General features: G+C 40.9%; 1 pseudogene; it reads left to right on the top strand.

Annotated features, from left to right (window-relative positions):
• The first annotated feature begins 242 nt into the window (after positions 1–242).
• On the top strand, positions 243–4,047 carry LOC101978002 (malignant fibrous histiocytoma-amplified sequence 1 homolog pseudogene; annotated as a pseudogene).
• Positions 4,048–20,597: the final 16,550 nt, after the last annotated feature.

Raw genomic sequence — 20,597 nt, 5'->3', positions numbered from 1 at the left:
CTTGGTACAGGGTCTCAGTAAGTTGCCCAGGCTCTCTTTGAACTTACGATACTCTTGCTTCAACTTCCCTAGTTGCTGAGATTTCAGGCATGTGCCACTTCTTCCAGAATTATATTCAATTTTTAGGTCAAAATCTAAAATTTAGGACGCGCTCGCGCTCCTGCCGGAGCCCCAGGGAAGCGGAGACAAGAAGGCGCCGCCGCCCCCTCCTCGCGGCTGCTCCCCGGCCCTGCGCCCGCAGCATGCCCGCCTCGGAGCTGAGCGCCGCTCTCCTCCCAGAGCTCCTGGAGGCGACAACGCTGCCGGCCCGGGGCTGCGGCTGCAAGGGTAGCGGGGCTGGAGTTGGGCACCCGGGCGCCGCAAGGCGGGCGGAGCGGAAGGAGAAGCAGGCATCCTCCACGGTGTGGCGGGTGGCGGAAAATGCGAGCTACACTCCGCACCGGCCTCCACCTCCCCCCACGCCGCGTGCTCAGCGCCCCCCAGAGCTGCTCCGGTGGCCCCCGCCCCTCAGCTGCGGGCGCTGAGCCGCTAGCTGCACTAGGACCCATAGCCACTGGCCACCGAGGGGCGGAGGCAAGGGAGGAGTGGGAGCAAGAGGGCCCGGGAGACAGGCGCCGGCCCGAGTGCAGCACCGCATGCAGCTGCGGGCTCCCGCGCCCGCGTGAGGGTTTCTGTCCCTATCGGGGACATCGAGGTGCTGAACCTGGGGAACAACGGCCTGGAGGAGGTGCCTGAAGGGCTGGGGTCGGCGCTTGGCAGCCTACGCGTCCTGGTCCTGCGCAGGAACCACTTTGCCCGGCTGCCCACTGCGGTGGCTGAGCTTGGCCACCATCTCACGGAACTGGACTTGAGCCACAATCGGCTGACAGCCCTGGGCGCGAAGGTGGTGAGTGCCCTAAGGGAGCTGCACAAGCTGAACCTCAGCCATAACCAGCTGCCTGCTCTGCCCTCCCAGCTGGGCGTCCTTGCCCACCTGGAGGAGCTGGGTGTTAGCTTCAACCGACTGGCGCACCTGCCCGACTCACTCTCTTGCCTCTACCGCCTGCGCACCCTCGATGTGGACCACATCAGCTCACTGCCTTTCCCCGGCAGCTGCTGCAACTGGCGACCCTGGAGGAACTGGATGTGTCCAGCAACTGGCTGAAAGGCCTACCTGATGATATCAGTGCCCTGCGTGCCCTCAAGATCCTCTGGCTGAGTGGGGCCGAGCTTGGCACTCTGCCCATCGGCTTCTGCGAGCTGACCAGTTTGGAGAGCCTCATGCTAGACAACAATGGGCTGCAGGATCTGCCCACCCAGTTCAGCCAGCTGCAAAGACTCAAAATGCTCAATCTCTCTTCCAACCACTTTGAGGAATTCCCTGCACCGCTGCTGCCCCTGGCTGGTCTAGAGGAGGTTTACCTTAGTCGCAATCAGCTCACCTCAGTACCATCCCTTATCTCGGGGCTGGGAAGGCTTCTCACTCTGTGGCTGGATACCTGCCCGATTCCATTGTGGAACTGACCCGCCTGGAGGAGCTGGTGCTACAAGGGAACCAGATCGCGGTGCTTCCTGACAACTTTGGCCAGCTCTCCCATGTGGGATTGTGGAAGATCAAGGACAACCCACTGATACAGCCCCCTTACGAGGTCTGCATGAAGGGGATCCCCTACATCGCGGCCTACCAGAAGGAGCTGGCTCATTCCCAGCCAGCTGTTCAGCCCCGTCTCAAGCTGCTCCTGATGGGGCATAAGGCTGCAGGAAAGACCTGGCTCCGACACTGCCTCACCGAGGAGGTAGTGGAGGGAAGCCATGCAGGAAGGGACAAACAGAAGAACTACTCACTTTCCCCTCCTGCCAGTAGCAAGGGTATTGAGGTGACCAGCTGGACAGCTGATGCCTCCAGGGGTCTGAGGTTCATCGTGTATGATTTAGCTGGTGATGAAAGCTATGAGGTGATTCAGCCCTTCTTCCTCTCCCTGGGAGCCCTGTATGTGCTGGTAGTCAACTTGGCCACCTATGAACCATGCTGCTTTCCCAGTACTGTGGACTCCTTCTTGCATCGGGTCGGGGCCCGGGTACCTCATGCTGTGATGTGCATTGTGGGCACGCATGCAGACCTATGTGAGGAGCAGGAGCTGGAGGAGAAGTGTCTGGATATTCACCGCCAGATTGCCCTGCAGGAGAAGCACGATGCCTAGGGCCTGAGCCGTCTAGCCCAGGTGGTTGATGAGGCCTTGGCCCGGGACTTCGAGCTGCGCTCTGCCAGCCCCCATGTAGCCTACTATGGTGTTTCTGACAAGAACCTTCGGCGACGCAAGGCCCATTTTCAATACCTGCTCAACCACCGGCTGCAGATCCTCTCTCCGGTATTGCCTGTTAGCTGCAGGGACCCCTGACAATTGTAGCGCCTTCGAGACAAGCTGATTTCTGTAGCTGAGCACCGAGAAATCTTCCCCAACTTACATAGAGTCCTGCCTGGATCCTGGCAGGTGCTGGAGGAACTGCATTTCCAACCACCACAGGCACAACGATTTTGGCTAAGCTGGTGGGACTCTGCACGCCTGGGCCTCCAGGCAGGGCTGACTGAGGACCGAATAGCCCGGCCCTCAGGGAGCATGTCTTCCACAACCTCACCTGCCTCATTGACATCCTCAATGTCTTTTTCCAGCGGGATGCTTCCTTGCTGCTGCATAAACTGCTACTAGGGACCAGTGGAGAGAGTGAGGGGGAGGGGGAAAGCTCCCCAGTGATGTCGCTGCCCACCCAGAGCCAGGACCTGCTCTGGGCCACCCAGCTCCATCACTATGTGGAGGGCTTTCTGCTGCATAGGCTCCTGCCAGCCCATGTTATTCAGTTGCTGCTTAAGCCTCATATCCAGGCTCAGCAGGACTTGCAGCTGCTGCTGGAGCTGCTGGAGAAGATGGGACTCTGTTACTGCCTCAATAAACCTAAGGGCAAGCCTTTAAATGGGTCTACAGCTTGGTACAAGTTCCCATGCTATGTGCAGAACGAGGTGTCCCATGCAGAGACATGGAATAATGGGACCAACCTAGTGGGGCAGTCTTTTGTGGCTGAGCAGCTGCAGATTGAATATAGTTTTCCCTTTACCTTTCCACCTGGGTTGTTTGCACGCTACAGTGTCCAGATCAACAGCCATGTGGTGCACAGGTCAGATGGTAAATTTCAGATCTTTGCATATAGAGGAAAAGTTCCTGTGGTGGTGAGTTACAGACCTGCCAAGGGGGTCCTGCAGCCAGATACCCTGTCCATTGCCAGCCAAGCATCATTACCAAATATATGGACTGCGTGGCAAGCCATCACCCCCTTGGTAGAGGAACTGAATGTCCTACTTCAGGAATGGCCTGGACTGCACTACACTGTGCACATCCTCTGTTCTAAGTGCCTTAAGAGGGGGTCGCCCAATCCACACGCTTTCCCAGGGGAATTGCTGAGCCAGCCCAGACCAGAAGGAGTGGCAGAAATCATTTGCCCCAAGATCGGCAGTGAGCAAGTGAATGTTGCCTTGGTTTACCCACCTACACCGACTGTGATCAGCCCCTGTTCCAAGAAGAACGTTGGTGAAAAGCACAGAAACCAGTGACTTGTGGACTGTGGGATTTCCATGGAGAAAATAGAGCATCACAACTCACCTGGGAACCCTCTGCACCTCCAAGCACAGGCTAGGCACTGGAGTGAAGACCAGCTCAGGGTGCTTCCAGAGGACCACCACAGAGGTGTGGAGGGGGCTGAGGAAGGACAGAGAGGGCATGGAGCTAAAGTTTCACAACCGGAACATCAGAACTGTGATCCTCCAAGGAGAGCGCTACTTGAAGAAAAGAAAAAAAAAAAAAAAAGTTCGAATGGCTTCTCAGGGATTTTGTTTTCCGTGCACATATAAGCCATAGTTACAGTACAGTGCTAGTATTTAGAGCACTCGGGTTTCAGTTATGTTCAATGTGAAAGAGGAATCAACTGACATTCATTGCTGTTCCGTAACTAGTGTAAACTATGTATATGTTTATCTTTATTTTTATAATATGCAAATACATTTAAATTTATACCGTTTGAAGCTTCTAGCGTTAGTTAACACTGGGTGCAATATTTTGCATGAGAACTGTGCCAAGATGGGGCTGATTTCTTATTTTAGTATGAGACATTATTTTTTGTTCTTTTCTTTATTCTTTAATCGCCTTCTCAGATTTAAAAAAAGAAAAGAAAAAAGATGTCTGTGTATCTGTTAGCCCACGGATCTAGTGTTGCTTCGTAGATTGCCAGTCATCCACAGGATCCTTCAACATGCATATCAGGCAGTGTCCCTTCCCATCTTTATCCAAGGTTCCTGCCTGTAAGTCACTGGGCCTGGTGGCAGAAGCATTCCTGTTCCTTACCCACATATCATTAGTGTTGAGGCAGAGACGGGGTGCTCTTCTGGAACAAAGAGTTCATGGAAAACCTCAGTTAGTGTAGCTTAAGATCATCAGGAGTCCGTTTTGAATCATGCAAGGGGCTCTGCTAATTATTACCTCTCTTTTCTAGAACAGGTCCAGAATTTAGCAGAGCACTTGGTGAGCCCTCCACATCTGGTCTGTGGGACCTTCAGGTAGTGAGCTCCTAGCTGGAGAACATAATCCCACACTGGCTATTCATACAGAGCCTCTTGTAGGACATCTACTGCCAAGAACTAGTAAAACGCTTGTTTTAAAATCTCCAGGAGGTAAAACTTAAAAAGCAAACCCTACAAGTTGCTCTCTAGCCTCTCCTAATTGGGGCCAAACAGCATATGCTGCAGTAGTAGCACATTCTTTGAAGAATGTAAAGGACTCTGTTTACATCTGCCTCCTTTGTGTGTTGATAGAAAATGTGCAAAACTGTTTCTCACCAGGGTCAGACAGAAGAGCGAGTCAGCTGGTGTTACTCTTTCACTTTGTTTAGAAAGCACTGACTCTTGGAATGCCACAGTGGTCTCCACATGTTCAAAAGAAAGAATGAACAAGTGGGCTGCATTTCACAACCTCACAAATCAATTTTTATAAAATATTTTGTGCCCCAGGAGTTAACTTCACTGACTCCAGAAGCCCTGGTTATGATTTCCTTATCATCTTAAAATCAACAGTGGGATCAGATTGTTTTTACATTTTTTTTAAATACTTGAATATATGACACTTCAAGTTGGAGATTTCATTTTCCTTTTAGAACAGAATCATAAGATTAATCTGGTTAATCCTTTTGTCACAGTTCGTGTGTGTGTGTGTGTGTGTGTGTGTGTGTGTGTGTGTGTATAAACTGAATGGTAACATTTAATTGCTTTATGGACCATTGAATTGTTGGGCAATAGGGGTTTTTTTTTAATTGGCATGTGACAGTACTTACACTGTCTAATCAACCGACTTGACCAGTCCTTTGAAAGAGACTCCCAAGCATATGACTTTGGGCCAACTTCCCTTAGGGCCATATAAATGGAAATAATGCCCCTTTGGGTGACATACTCTCCAAGTGTTTGCTATTTTCACGAACATAAATGCCCATGTTCTCAATATCTGCTCTTTTTTGACCAGTCATGTTTTGTGCTGTCATCTGAACCCTAGAGAAGCAGTGTAAGAGGAAACCTTGCTGCCATGTGTGTTTCGGCCAAAAGGTCCACATGAGAAGAGGGTCATGTGACCACAAGAAGCTCCAGAAAAAGCAAAGCATGAGAACTTGCTTCAGCATGGGGTGTGGGTTGGAGATACAGAAAACACTCTGCTCTACAGGAGTTTTCCACAATGTCTGTGTAGGAAATTCCGTTTTCTCTTTCAACACCCAGGAAGATTTCAGCGGCCCACAGAGGCTGATAGGCAATTCACTAAGCACAAGAAGAATTTTTTTTCCAACCACGGAGTCCCTGGCTTCTCAAAGAAATGCCCTCCAAGTTTGTTATGGTTTCTATTCCTGCAACTTGTGGTATCAGAGCCACTTCCTGGAATTGTAAAAGTGCTGCCAGAATAAATGTTTTTCCCCTTCTAAGAAAAAAATGACAGTGCTCATATTTGACACTTGTGCATTGGACTCTCTTTTGAATGAATAAAGAGGAAAGGGTTTGGTGTGATTCCTGATGGAGTGTGTGATGTTTTTCATGCCAGAGTCTGTGAATTGTAATTGTGGTTTCTCAGTTCACTGTGGTATTTGGGCAGAAATTTAAAAAAATAATAATACAAAAAAAAAACTCAATAAAAATACAAAGAAATGGTTAAGCAATAAAAAAATCTAAAATTTATTTCTTTACATTTATTGATTTAATATTAATTTCTATCAGCTGCTTATTTCTATATTTTTGACATAATTTCCATTTACATTTAATTCTATTTTAAGGTCTTTAATTATTTCTAAATAATGTTCCTTAATGTAGAAACTATTCTGTAAAAAAATGGGTTATAAGACTATTTTTCAAATTTAAAAATCAATTGTTTGAAGTCTTACAGTATTTCTAGTCATTTCATTAAATTATTCCACTATTAAACATTTTATCTTGTAAAATTATTATTCTATAAAAAAGATATTTATTAATAAAACCATATAGTCTACTTCCCAAAAGCTAAGAAAAAATTATTCCTCCCACTATGTTATTTTGGAAAGCAGGATTTATTAGAGTATGAATTTGCAGTTATGTTTCTATCAACTTCTTTGTAAGCTTATCAGGACAATAGAAATCCTGGTGCTGAATAGGACAGATCACCCTGTCTGATGCACACCCTTTGAGTCTTAAATAGTCGTTTTTCTTTTTTTAACTAGATGCAAATCAAATTGTATAAGAGAAAATTTTTAGAATTTGCATAAGTCCTTCAGGATAAAAAAATGATTACTCTTTGTTTTATTTTATGTATATTTTTATTCATTTCATTGTATCATTATCCATTAATTGAATATTTATTAAGTATGTACATATGACAATATTGCAATCTCTCAATATGTAACAGTGAATTAAACAAAGGCTGGTTCTCATTGAACATCCACACTGATAATTTGGAACACTAAATAAATAAATAAATAAATAAATAGATAAATAAATAAATAAGTAAATAGATCTCAATATTGGTAAAATGCTAAAAAGGGAATGTACATAGAAAGTGGAGATTTGAAGAGGAACAGTAAATAGTAAGAGTGTTTCCAATTTTCCTCGAATGTTTTAAAATTATTACAGAATTTTAGAATCTACAAGAGTTTAGAAGTCACTGTATCCATGCTCTTCACCATACAGATGTTAGTAAAACCACATACAATAGGGTGGTCAGTGAATCCACCAAGGTCTCAGTAAATCACAGATTGGGAATATGGCCTGGAAACAGATTGTATATTCACAAGTGCTGTGACCACGTTACATTACTATCTTGTTGCAGAATGTGCCATGTTTACTTCCAGTAGACTCTATTTGTCACCATTCTCATATGATGATGAGTGTAACCCACACAATTTTGGAATTTTTAGTGGTATTATTCATATGGTTCTTATAGTTTCCATCGATTCTTCCCTGTTGTGTGTTTTTCATGTAAATTCCCATCTTGACAAAACACTGGAGACCAAACTTTACATACTCATGGGTATGCATGTGTACATTTGTATGACCCCCACATCAAGTAGCAAAATAATATATAGATCAAACTGACACATAGAACACATTTACCATCTTTTGTGACTCACCTTCTCATTCAGAACTACTGTAAGAAAATCACCAAAGATGACATAATTTACAGAGGTACTTAGACTATAGACCACCTTTAATGCTTTCAAATGTGCTCCAGGAGTGTACATTTACAAATTTGGGAAGTAAAGATGAGTGGGCTGAAATTGGCTCATTCCTCAGGTTCTTAAAATATTGAAATCAGTCCAAGGTTAGAAATGAGGCCTGAGCTCATTGTTGGCTTCAAGGGCATACACATCTGGGCTGTAAAACTATCAATTGGACTCAAATTTACCCTGCCCTTTGAGTAAAAATTGGTATTCCCAGGCATTGGGGAACAGGAAACCTTTTAGGGTTATTTAAGAATGTGCTCAGTCAACCAGAAGCTTTTTATTGTGTAGTCAGTAACCATCTGTAGTCAATAAAAAGCTACCAGTTGGCCTAAATCTGCAAAAGTACATTGGTCACTTGTGTTTTAGAGTAGATTTGGTCCTATGCCTGTGTGCACCTGTTTATCCTGCCCAAACATTTTCATGTAGGCTGAGGAAGGCAGTGAGATGAGCATTACACCTGAAAGCAAGCATGTTCATATTTTTAATTACATTGCTTTTAGAAAGATGTTTCTGCTAGTCAATAAAGGCATGCCAATAAGTTTACATCCACAGGCCCTACTTGAGTTGCAAAAATAAAAAAATAGAGAAGTAAAGATGCATGTGATCTCCATATACCCCCCTTTTGTTTTTCACTTCCATGGAAATAGAAGTTTAAATCAGGGTTGTAAAAAACAACTTTATAAATTGTTTCAGGAATTATAGTGATTCAATATAAATGAAATCACAGCTGGCATCATTACAAGACTGCTGTGAAGAATCACTTTGCCTAAAGGGGCTGTTATCACTTGGTCAAGGGTTGTTTAAATTCAGAAAAAAGGGCTGTGGGAAAAAGGTATCAAAAATGAATAAAATAGAAAACTATTGGTACAGTATGAAAAATATAAAATCCTTTAAAGTAATAGCAGTCTAATTTACAAAATTTCTCCAGGTATCATATAAAATGGCTCGGCATGATTTCTCTTATTTTCAGGTTGGATGCTCTGTAAATATGGGTTCAGGTTCTGTTGCTTGCATGGAAATATGAAGAAAAATTAAACTCACCATCAGAAAACTAAGAGTGAGAAACTAGGAGATGCTACCATTTGTATGAATTTGAAAACAATATCTGATACTATCTCAATTATCATTAGTTTCCTAATAACATTTGTATATATAAATGTGGAATCACAAAACAATAACTCAATACTTTTTCTTTATAAATGATAAAGACTTTGTTGAGAATCCACATGATTTGCTTTATGTCATCAGCTTTGTAAGGATAACTGAAACTAAGTTTATGTTTTGTAACTCTTAATGGGAGTCTTTAGGGCTTTGTTCTTCAGAGTATGTTCTCTGGAAGAACAAGAGCAGCATCACTGAAGAGCTAGGTACCCCTACAGAAAAGCTGTTTAGATCCAAGACCAACTGATTCAGAATCCACATTTTAATCTCACCCTCATGTAATTATTCTTCCCTTTAGAGTTGGAGACCACCTGAATAAATGAGTGGGTGAATGTAAGACAAACTATCTTGATTAAATGAAGACTATGATTCCAGCATGGACCTTCACTTAAATGTGTTTCCAAAAGAGCTTTTAATTCAAACTGGAGAAATGAGTAAAAAAGGCCTTTGTAATAATTTCTACTAATAGTCATCCTCTTATTTATCAAAGCTACTTACTCCAGTGAATTCAGAGCTTTTAGAAAAAATAAACTCAAAATCACTATTCTAATTAAATATTCATTTGCTATTGTGCTGTATTTAATCTGCAAAAGATAAATTAAATCATGGACACTAGAGGCATTTAATGAATTTATCATTTCCTTCCCTTCCTCAAAATTTGTTTATGTTTAGATAAAAGCAAAGTAACAACCCAAGAGGAGTGATCAAATTGTGTAAGAGGGTGGCACTTGAATGATACATTTACATGTTTATTATTAACATATTCACAGGTAGTTCTAGCCCTCAAGGTAATATAAGCAAGTGACTCATAAATTCTCCTTATTTAGATAAAACACCTAAATAAGGTTGTTTCTTTCAGATATGCTTCTCCACTGCCAAATATGGTGTCTGCTAATCTAAGAGCTAAATAAATATTATTTAAAGAAAACTGGGGATAGGAGGGAACTAGACTGAAACTTATTTTTTTTCTGTTCACCTAAGAAAATACAGAAAGGAATTGGATCTGATTGTTGTTATCTTTTAAAATTTATTTTTATTTTTTTAGTTTTTGTACTTGTAAATGGACAACATGTCTTTATTTTATTTATTTTTTATGTGGTGCTGAGGATAGAACCCAGTGCCTCACACAAGTAGGCAACTGCTCTACCACTGAACCATACCCCAGCCCTCTGATTGCTGTTATTACTGGAGGAAAGTTAGGCAACTGCCAACATAATCGAAACTTAAGAAATCTAAGTCTTATTTGGAGAAGAAGAGACATTCTTTTGAGAAATACTACATTAGAGTAACCAAAAAGGGTTCTCTGTACTTTAAATACTGGACAGAAAAAGTAAAGTACAGCATAATATATGTTATCAGACAGAAAATCAAGAATAAAAAAAAGCAAAAAGTAACTAGGATACAAAATACATTGTTATAAGTTAGGCTCTCTTTAATTTTATTTATAATAAATGTAAGTGTGTAAAAATGCTAGGAAGCTAGCACTTAAAATGATTTTGGATTAGGTTCAGGCCCTCCCAGGCTTTGCAGGGGATGGAGCATCAAGAAACCAGCAGGAGAGAGAAGATGGCGGCGAAGGGAGTGCATCACCCCAGTGAGAGGCGTCACTGAGCCGGAGAAAGACGACGTGAAACGGCTGAAGGCTATCTTGTTGGGAATTTCCAGTGAAATTGAGGTGCTCCAGAATCTAGTGGACAGATTTCCATCGTGCAAGGTTCGGCTGTGGAAGCTCCATTTCTCTGCACGGAGGGTCGCATAGCCTGATAGGCGATTGCCCCGCGGCTGGAGTCTGTGGCGCGAGCTGGGGAGCGGCAAGGTGCCAGAGCGGGGGAGCAGCGATACGGATTTGGGGGGCTCCCGCCAGTGGTACATTGGCAGCGCTTAGTGCTGAGTTCCGGCTTTGAGACAGAGGAGAGAAGCGGTCCAGCTTGGTTCCAGACACCGGTCGGACAACAGAGGAGGACAGCAGCCGCCATTTCGGAGAGATGATGTAATCATCCCCATGTTCTACTGATCTCAGCTCATTCAGCTACGGAACAGGTGATTTCAGGCTGGTATTTGTCTGCATCTAGCAGACAGATTTCTTGCTCAGGATCGGGACTGGGGATCTTGTGGAGAATACTCCTAGAGGCTCGTGCCTGGCAAGGCGTGCGCTGGGCACTGAGCAGCTGGATTCTGGTTCCCGGGGCTAACCTGGCCCAGGTCTGAGGAAACTGCGGAGACTGCCGGTGGAGGCCAGCTCCAAGTGGAGCGTGCGCTGAGCTTGGGGCGACTGGGTTCTGACTCTCGGAACAGTTTTGGCCTGGGGCTGGGGAACCCGTGGGGGTCGCTCGCTGGAGCCAGCTCCCAGCGGAGAGTGTATCGTAATCGGAGAGGTGGGGTTCTGGCTACCTAAGCTGCTTTGGCCCAAGGCTAGGGAACCGGCTGTGACTGCTTCTCAGCCAGGGTCCTGCTGGGTGCTGTGGGGGAAGAGTGGAGCTTCCACCTGCGCCCAGAGCAGGCCAAGTGACCCGCCGGCGTGGTATCATGACACCCCAAATGCAGCTGGGGCTGAAGAGAGTAGCCGCCCACGCCTAGAATAGGACCAGCAACCCCGCGGCACAGTAGCCAAGTAACCTCATTTGGAGTAGGGGCTGTGCAGAGCTGCCATATGAGCAAGCAGGGCAGGCAGACCTGTGGCCCACTGGCAAGACAGGCCAGGTAGCTTGCCAACGTGGTGGACACGTAACACCAAGGCAGTCGCGTCACACTGGTTGGAGTGGGGGTGGAGCAGGGTCGCCGCCCGGGTCCGGAGGGGGCTCAGCGACCCATTGGAGAGGTAGTCAGGTACCCCCATTGGGAGTGGGGGCTGTGCAGAACTGCGACCCACCGGCCTAGAGGCCTGCCAGCGTGGTAGACACGTCACATCAATTGGAGTGGGGACCCAGCAGAGCCGCCACCCACATCCAGATCAGGACCAACGACCCCAGGGCATGGTAGTTACGTTACCACAATTGGAGTGGAGGCAGAGCAGAGCCGCCACCCATGCCCGCAGTGGGGGCAGACCTGCAACCGATCAGCATGGTAGACAGACCACCCTAATTAGAGGAGAAGCACAGCCACTACCCGCCCTGCAAGGGAGACTTCCCAACTATACAAGAGCAATATAAATAAATAGGGGGTAAATTTCAAAAACACAACAGTTGCATCAAGCAGAAAGAAACGCGAGCAGTATGAAGAGACAAGGAAAGAAAGGACCACAAGCAATGCAGGTCAACTCAACTTTAGAAGAGGTAATTGCTGCAACAGATGGAATGTCAGATAAAGAGTTTAGGATATATATGCTTCAGATGATCTGGAGTCTCAAGGAAGACATGAGACAGCAAAATCAGACAATGAAAGATCACATTGACAAACAAATCCAGGAAGTAAAGGATCAATTTCACAGGGAGATAGAGGTAATAAAAAACAAACAAATAGAAATCCTATAAATGCAGGAAACAATAAACCAACTTAAAAACTCAATTGAGAATACTACCAGCAGAGTAGATCACTTAGAAGAGAGAACATCAGACAATGAAGACAAAGTATTTCAACTGGAAAAGAACATAGACAGCTCAACAAGTCTGCTAAGAAACCATGAGCAGAATATCCAAGAATTATGGGACAATATCAAAAGACCAAATTTAAGAGTCATTGGGATACAGGAAGGCACAGAGCTCCATACCAAAGGAATAAACAGTCTATTCAGTGAAATAATACTAGAAAACTTCCCAGACTTGAAAAATGAGACAGAATCCCAAATCCTAGAAGCCTACAGGACGCCGAATGTGCAAAATCATAAGAGATCCATACCTAGACACATTATAATGAAGATGTCCAACATACAGAATAAGGAGAGAATTTTAATAGCTGCAAGAGAAAGAAAGCAGATTACATTTAGGGGCAAACCAATCAGGATAACAGCTGATCTCTCAACACAGACTCTGAAAGCTAGAAGGTCCTGGAATAACATATTTCAAACACTGAAAGAAAATGGGTTCCAACCAAGAATCGTGTATCTGGCAAAATTAAGCTCCAGGATAGAAGATGAAATTAAAACCTTCCACGATAAACAAAAGTTAAAAGAATTTGCAGCTAGAAAACCATCTCTTCAAAAAATCTTTGGCAAAACATTACAGGAAGAGGAAATGGAAAATAACATTGAAAACCAACAATGGGAGGTTGGACAGTAAAGGGGGGAAAGTAGTCAAAGAGGATAACAAATCAGGTTTAGTAACATCAATAAACAAATATGGCTAGAAGAACAAACCATATCTCAATAATAACCCTAAATGTTAATGGCTTAAACTCACCAATTAAGAGACACAGGCTAGTAGAATGGATCACAAAACAAGACCCAACAATATGCTGCCTACAGGAGGCGCATCTGATAGGAAAAGATATTCATAGACTGAAGGTGAAAGGTTGGGAAAAATCATACCACTCATATGGACTGCTAAAACAAGCAGGAGTGTCCTTACTCATATCTAATAAAATAGATTTCAAGCCAAAGTTAATCAAAAGGGATAAAGAAGGACACTTCATACTGCTCAAGGGAACCATACACCAACAAGACATAACAATCATAAATATATATGCCCCAAATAATGGTGCAGCTGTGTTCATCAAGCAAATTCTTCTCAAGTTCAAGAGTCTAATAGACCACCATACAATAATCATGGGAGACTTCAACACACCTCTCTCACCACTGGACAGATCTTCCAAACAAAAGTTAAATAAGGAAACTATAGAACTCAATAACACAATTAACAACCTAGACTTAATTGACATATATAGACTATACCACCCAACATCAAGTAATTACCCTTTTTTCTCAGCAGCACATGGATCCTTCTCAAAAAGAGATCATATATTATGTCACAGGACAACTCTTAGACAATATAAAGGGGTAGAGATAATACCATGCATCTTATCTCATCATAATGGAATAAAACTGAAAATCAATGATAAAAGAAGGAAGGAAAAATCAAGCATCACTTGGAGAATGAACAATAGGTTGCTGAATGATCAATGGGTTTTAGAAGACATCAAGGAGGAAATTGAAAACTTCCTAGAGTTAAATGAAAACACAGACACAACATATCGGAATCTATGGGACACATTGAAAGCAGTTCTAAGAGGAAAATTCATTGCTTGGAGTTCATTCCTCAAAAAAAAAAAAAGAAAAAAACAACAAATAAATGATCTCATACTTCGTCTCAAAATCCTAGAAAAAGAAGAGAAAACAACAGCAAAAGAAGTACAAGGCAAGAAATAATTAAAATCAGAGCTGAAATTAATGAAATTGAAACAAAAGAAACAATTGAAAAAATTGACAAAACTAAAAGTTGGTTCTTTGAAAAAATAAATAAAATTGACAGACCCTTAGCCATGGTAACGAAGAGAAAAAGAGAGAGAACTCAAATTACTAACATACGGGATGAAAAAGGCAATATCACAACAGACACTTCAGAAATACAGAAGATAATCAGAAATTATTTTGAATCCTTATACTCCAATAAAATAGAAGATAGTGAAGGCATAGATAAATTCCTTAAGTCTTTTGACCTGCCCAGATTGAGTCAGGAGGATATAGACAACTTAAACAGACCAATAACAATAGAGGAAATAGAAGAAACCATCAAAAGATTACCAACTAAGAAAAGCCCAGGACCGGATGGGTATACAGCAGAGTTTTACAAAACCTTTAAAGAGGAAATAACACCAATACTTTTCAAGCTATTTCAGGAAATAGAAAAAGAGGGAGAACTTCTAAATTCATTCTACGAGGCCAACATCACCCTGATTCCGAAACCAGACAAAGGCACTTCAAAGAAAGAAAACTACAGACCAATATCTCTAATGAACCTTGACGCAAAAATCCTCAATAAAATTCTGGTGAATCGGATTCAAATACATATCAAAAAAATTATACACCATGATCAAGTAGGATTCATCTCTGGGATGCAAGGCTGGTTCAATATACGGAAATCAATAAATGTTATTCACCACATCAATAGACTTAAAAATAAGAACCATATGATCATCTCGATAGATGCAGAAAAAGCATTCGACAAAGCACAACATCCCTTTATGTTCAAAACTCTAGAAAAATTAGGGATAACTGGAACATACCTCAACATTGTAAAAGCAATCTATGATAAGCCACAGGCCAGCATCATTCTGAATGGAGAAAAATTGAAGGCATTCCCTCTAAGATCTGGTACAAGACAGGGATGCCCTCTCTCATCACTTCTGTTCAACATAGTCCTCAAAACACTGGCCAGAGCAATTAGACAGATGAAAGAAATTAAAGGCATAAAAAGAGGAAAAGAAGAACTTAAATTATCACTATTTGCAGATGATATGATCCTATACCTAGCAGACCCAAAAGGGTCTACAAAGAAGCTATTAGAGCTAATAAATGAATTCAGCAAAGTGACAGGATATAAGATCAACACGCATAAATCAAAGGCATTCCTGTATATCAGCGACAAATTGTCTGAAACGGAAATGAGGACAACTACTCCATTCACAATATCCCCCCCAAAAATAAAATACTTGGGAATCAACCTAACAAAAGAGGTGAAAGATTTATATAATGAAAATTACAGAACCCTAAAGAAAGATATAGAAGAAGAGCTTAGAAGATGGAAAAATATACCCTGCTCACGGATAGGCAGAACTAACATCATCAAAATGGCGATATTACCAAAAGTTCTCTGTAAGTTCAATGCAATGCCAATCAAAATCCCAACAGCATTTCTTGTAGAAATAGATAAAAGAATCATGAAATTCATATGGAATAATAAAAGACCCAGAATAGCAAAATCAATACTAAGCAGGAAGTGTGAATCAGGCGGTATAGCGATACCAGACTTCAAACTATACTACAGAGCAATAGTAACAAAAACAGCATGGTACTAGTACCAAAACAGTCGGGTGGACCAATGGTAAAGAATAGAGGACACAGTAACCAATCCACAAAACTACAACTATCTTATATTTGATAAAGGGGCTAAAAGCATGCAATGGAGGAAGGATAGCATCTTCAACAAATGGTGCTGGGAAAATTGGAAATCCATTTGCATCAAAATAAATCTGAATCCCTATCTCTCGCCATGCACAAAAGTTAACTCAAAATGGATCAAGGAGCTTGATATTAAGTCAGAGACACGGCATCTGATAGAAGAAAAAGATGGTTATGATCTACATACTGTGGGATTGGGCCCCAAATTCCTCAATAGGACACCCATAGCACAAGAGTTAACAACTAGAATCAACAAATGGGACTTACTTAAACTAAAAAGTTTTTTCTCAGCAAAAGAAACAATAAGAGAGATAAACAGGGAGCCTACATCCTGGGAACAAATCTTTAATCCACACACTTCAGATAGAGCCCTAATAACCAGAATATACAAAGAACTGAAAAAATTAGACAATAAGATAACAAATAACCCAATCAATAAATGGGCCAAGGACCTGAACAGACACTTCTCAGAGGAGGACATACAATCATCAATAAGTACATGAAAAAATGCTCACCATCGCTAGCAGTCAGAGAAATGCAAATCAAAACTACCCTAAGATACTATCTCACTCTAGTAAGATTGGCAGCCATTAGGAAGTCAAACAACCATAAGTGCTGGAGAGGATGCGGGGAAAAGGGCACTCTTGTTCATTGCTGGTGGGACTGCAAATTGGTGCCGCCAATTTGGAAAGCAGTATGGAGATTTCTTGGAAAGCTGGGAATGGAACCACCATTTTACCCAGCTATTCCCCTTCTCGGTCTATTCCCTAAAGACCTAATAAGAGCATGCTACAGGGACACTGCTACATCGATGTTCATAGAAGCACAATTCACAATAGCAAGATGGTGGAATCAGCCTAGATGCCATTCAATAGATGAATGGATAAAAAAAATGTGGCATTTATACACCATGGAGTATTACTCTGCATTAAAAGTGACAAAATCATAGAATTTGGAGGGAAATGGATGGCATTAGAGCAGATTATGCTAAGTGAAGCTAGTCAATCTTTAAAAAACAAATACCAAATGACCCCTTTGATATAAGGGGAGTAAACAAGGACAGGGTAGGGACGAAGAGCTAGAGAAGAAGATTTACATTAAACAGGGATGAGAGGTGGGAGGAAAAGGAAGTGAGAAGGGAAATCGCATGGAAATGGAAGGCGATCCTCAGGGTTATACAAAATGATATATAAGAGGAAAGGAGGGGTAAGACAAGATAATACAAATGGAAGAAATGATTTACAGTAGAAGGGGTAGAGAGAGAAAAGGAGAGGGGAGGGGAGGGGAGGGGGTATAGTAGAGAATAGGACTGACAGCAGAATACATCAGACACTAAAAAGGCAATATGTCAATCAATGGAAGGGTAACTGATGTGATACAGCAATCTGTATACGGGGTAAAGTTGGGAGTTCATAACCCGCTTGAATCAAACTGTGAAATATGATGTATTAAGAACTATGTAATGTTTTAAACGACCAACAATAAAAAAAAATCATTTTGATTCTGGAGTGTGATAGACAGAACATTGTTTTCTCAAAGATGTGCTTTTCAAAATCCCTGTGAATGTGTTGAATAACATGGCAAAAGGAACTTTTCTGGGATAATTAAGTTATGGATATTAAAGTGGGGAGATTATCCTGGATTATATAGTTTGGCAAATCAATCATGAGTCTTTTAGAGAATTGTCTCCAGATGGAGCAAGAACTGATGTAGCAGATGGTGAAGCCTGAGAAATTTCAAGTGGGAGAAGCTTTGATGCACTGTTGCTGGCTAAGATGTACAGAGACACCTGCAAAGACCAGAGGCAGATCTCCAGAGGGCAAATGTGGGGCTCTAGCTTCTAATCATCAGGAAGCAGGGACTTCAGTTCCATATTTGCAGATACTAAATTCTGCCAAACCAAATGGGCTTGGAATTTGGTGTTTCCCAGATTTTTCCAGTTAAAAAAAAAAAAAAACAATGAAGAACTCATCACATTTCAGTTTTGGCCTTTTGAGATCTAAAGCAGAGGAATAAGCCCAACCATACTGTGCCCAAAATGTGTGCTTCCTTCAGCTACTTTTTTGTTGTTATTATTTGTTTTGGTAGCAATAGATACATAATAAATAAGTGAATATTAAATATAAATAACTTTAAAAATACCCCTTACTGATTTTAATCCACAGTTAAGTGTAAGAATCCCTTTTTGCCCAATGCAGTAACAATGAAAAAAGAAGAAAAGAATATTAGTAAGGATAAATAGAATAGCCATGAGTAGCTTTATGGTGTGTGTATCATTTGATTTTCTCTAAGAACAAGCAATTAACAAAAAATGGTTAATATAATTTCTAACCAATGTACAAAATTTATTGGCTTTTATAACCTAAAAAATTGCCTTGTAGGAATATTAAGAAACATTTGTTTTATTCCCAGTGGCTAAATGTTCCTAGAAAAAAGACATGACCATAGTGAGAATTGTTCTGAAACTACATGGAGAATAGAAATGTACCAAAGCAAAGCAAAATGAGTTGAGCATCTTGATGGTGTAACCCTTTAGAAAATTTTTAGAAATTACTATAAAGAAATTCACAAGTAAATTCAGAGTGAAGAAAATAAATCACAGAGACACACACAAGAGAATGGCTCAATGCTGGCATTCTAAGAGAAGAAGCATGCTTCAAGAAGTCGAGTAATTTCTTAAAATCCACTCTTTTGTCATCCGATGAAAAAATTGATGAGTGATCAATTCAGAATTATATATATATATATATATATATATATATAAATATATATATACATATATGTATACATATACTTATTATATGTATACATATATGTATATATATATATACTCTTTCTACACAATAAAGTCAAATGGTTGTCAAAAAATAATTATTCTTTTTACAAAAAAAAACCTTTAAAATGCTAAGAATTATATTTCTGAAACATTATCCTTTAAACCTTTGGCCATGACCAGCCTCAGAGTCAGCAAATCAGGCTGTTGGACACACATGTGCAAGCACAGCAGTTAAAGTCCCCTCTCCCAGAACTGGCAGTGCTCTCACAAATAAACTATAACACTCCTTAAATTTTTGACATTATTACCAAAGTGTTAGTAGACCTGACCAATATTATTTTTTCTATACCATTAAATATATCACTTTAGGTGAGGTTTCCAAACTCTACGCAGTTATTAAAACCTACCAAGAACAAAATTAATGCAAGCCAACATACTACTTGACTACAGCAGCAATCTTACAATAGGTTTAATTGTCATCTCAATCAGTATCTAAAATTACTGACAATCATCTGATTATTCAGCACTATCCCTTGATCCCTCCTGACTCATAAAATATTCAGAAACATATTCTAAGGAATGTTAGGAAAAACATAAGTAATAGATCATGAAGGCCATCCATAATTTTACTTATTAGGATATCATGTTAGATTTTACAAATTATTTTCTAACAATACAAATTTTAAATATTTAAAATAAATGTTCTATGTCTTACCATACAAATTTAGAGATGCTTTGGGAGGAAAATAGCTCTAATTTGTCAATTTTTACTTGTTAAGAAAATTAATTTAAAAACACATTAACATTAATAGCTGGAGACATCAGGTAAAAATGACTTAATTTTCCTTAGACAATATTAACTATAAGTTATAGCAGTGTCTCTCAAACAGAATTGCCGTGGATTTATATTAAAATACACATTACTGTGCCTAACTACCACCAGCTAATTCATCAGTCTTGTGAGAGTAGGGAAGTTGAGTTTTGAAATAGGCTAATTATTTTTTATCATATGTTTATCTAAACAAATCTTTCAGTAACACTATACTAAAGTACATTGAATAAGTTATCTTATCAATGAATTAGAATTAATTATATTTTGATATGTTTCATATAAAGTACTTTACAATTTTGAAAATGAACTTCATAGTAATGAGTGATTGAATGTTGTTGTTTTTTTTACAAAGTTTTTGTTTATTAATTTATTTTAATGTGGTGCTGAGGATCTAACCCAGTGTCTCACACATGCAAGGCAAGCACTCTACCACTGAGCCACAACCCCAACCCGAAAGTTTTATTCAACATAAGTCAAAGATAATGATTTGGAAGACTTTTGAACTCAGTGGAATCAGGGCTCAAAAAGAGCACTGAGTGGGAACAAGGGCTAACAAAGTTAAGCAATGGCTGCATCTACAACCTGAAAGAGAATACACAGAAAATGTGTGAAAACTTCATGTTCTATTTCCTGGACATAAAGAACACAGCACTTTCTTTAATCATGGAAACAAATGCCTTAAATGGTACAAAAGATAATAGAATCAAATAACTTTTTGTGCAAATTTTAAAATGAAGTGAGATAAAACTGCATGTTCCTAAGTCAAAGTAGTCTTCTACTTGCCTTGGAGAATTTCCTTCATCTTATTCCACTTAAATAAAATGATAAAACATAACTATCATTGTTAACAATAAAAGATCTTGCCAAGTTCAATTGCTGTAAAGTTTCAGTTATTTCAGGATGGATTACTTCTACAGATCTACTGTCCAACATTGTGCGTATATTAAATATACTTAAAATTATATTTTACATAAGTGCACATAGTACACGAAAATTTTATCGAGAGTATATCTCATATGATATATTCT

The sequence above is a fragment of the Ictidomys tridecemlineatus genome, unplaced genomic scaffold (assembly GCF_052094955.1).
Source record: "Ictidomys tridecemlineatus isolate mIctTri1 unplaced genomic scaffold, mIctTri1.hap1 Scaffold_149, whole genome shotgun sequence".
NCBI lineage: Eukaryota > Metazoa > Chordata > Mammalia > Rodentia > Sciuridae > Ictidomys > Ictidomys tridecemlineatus.
Note: the sequence above shows the minus strand (reverse complement) of the source record. Positions and strands in the feature narration are given on the sequence as shown.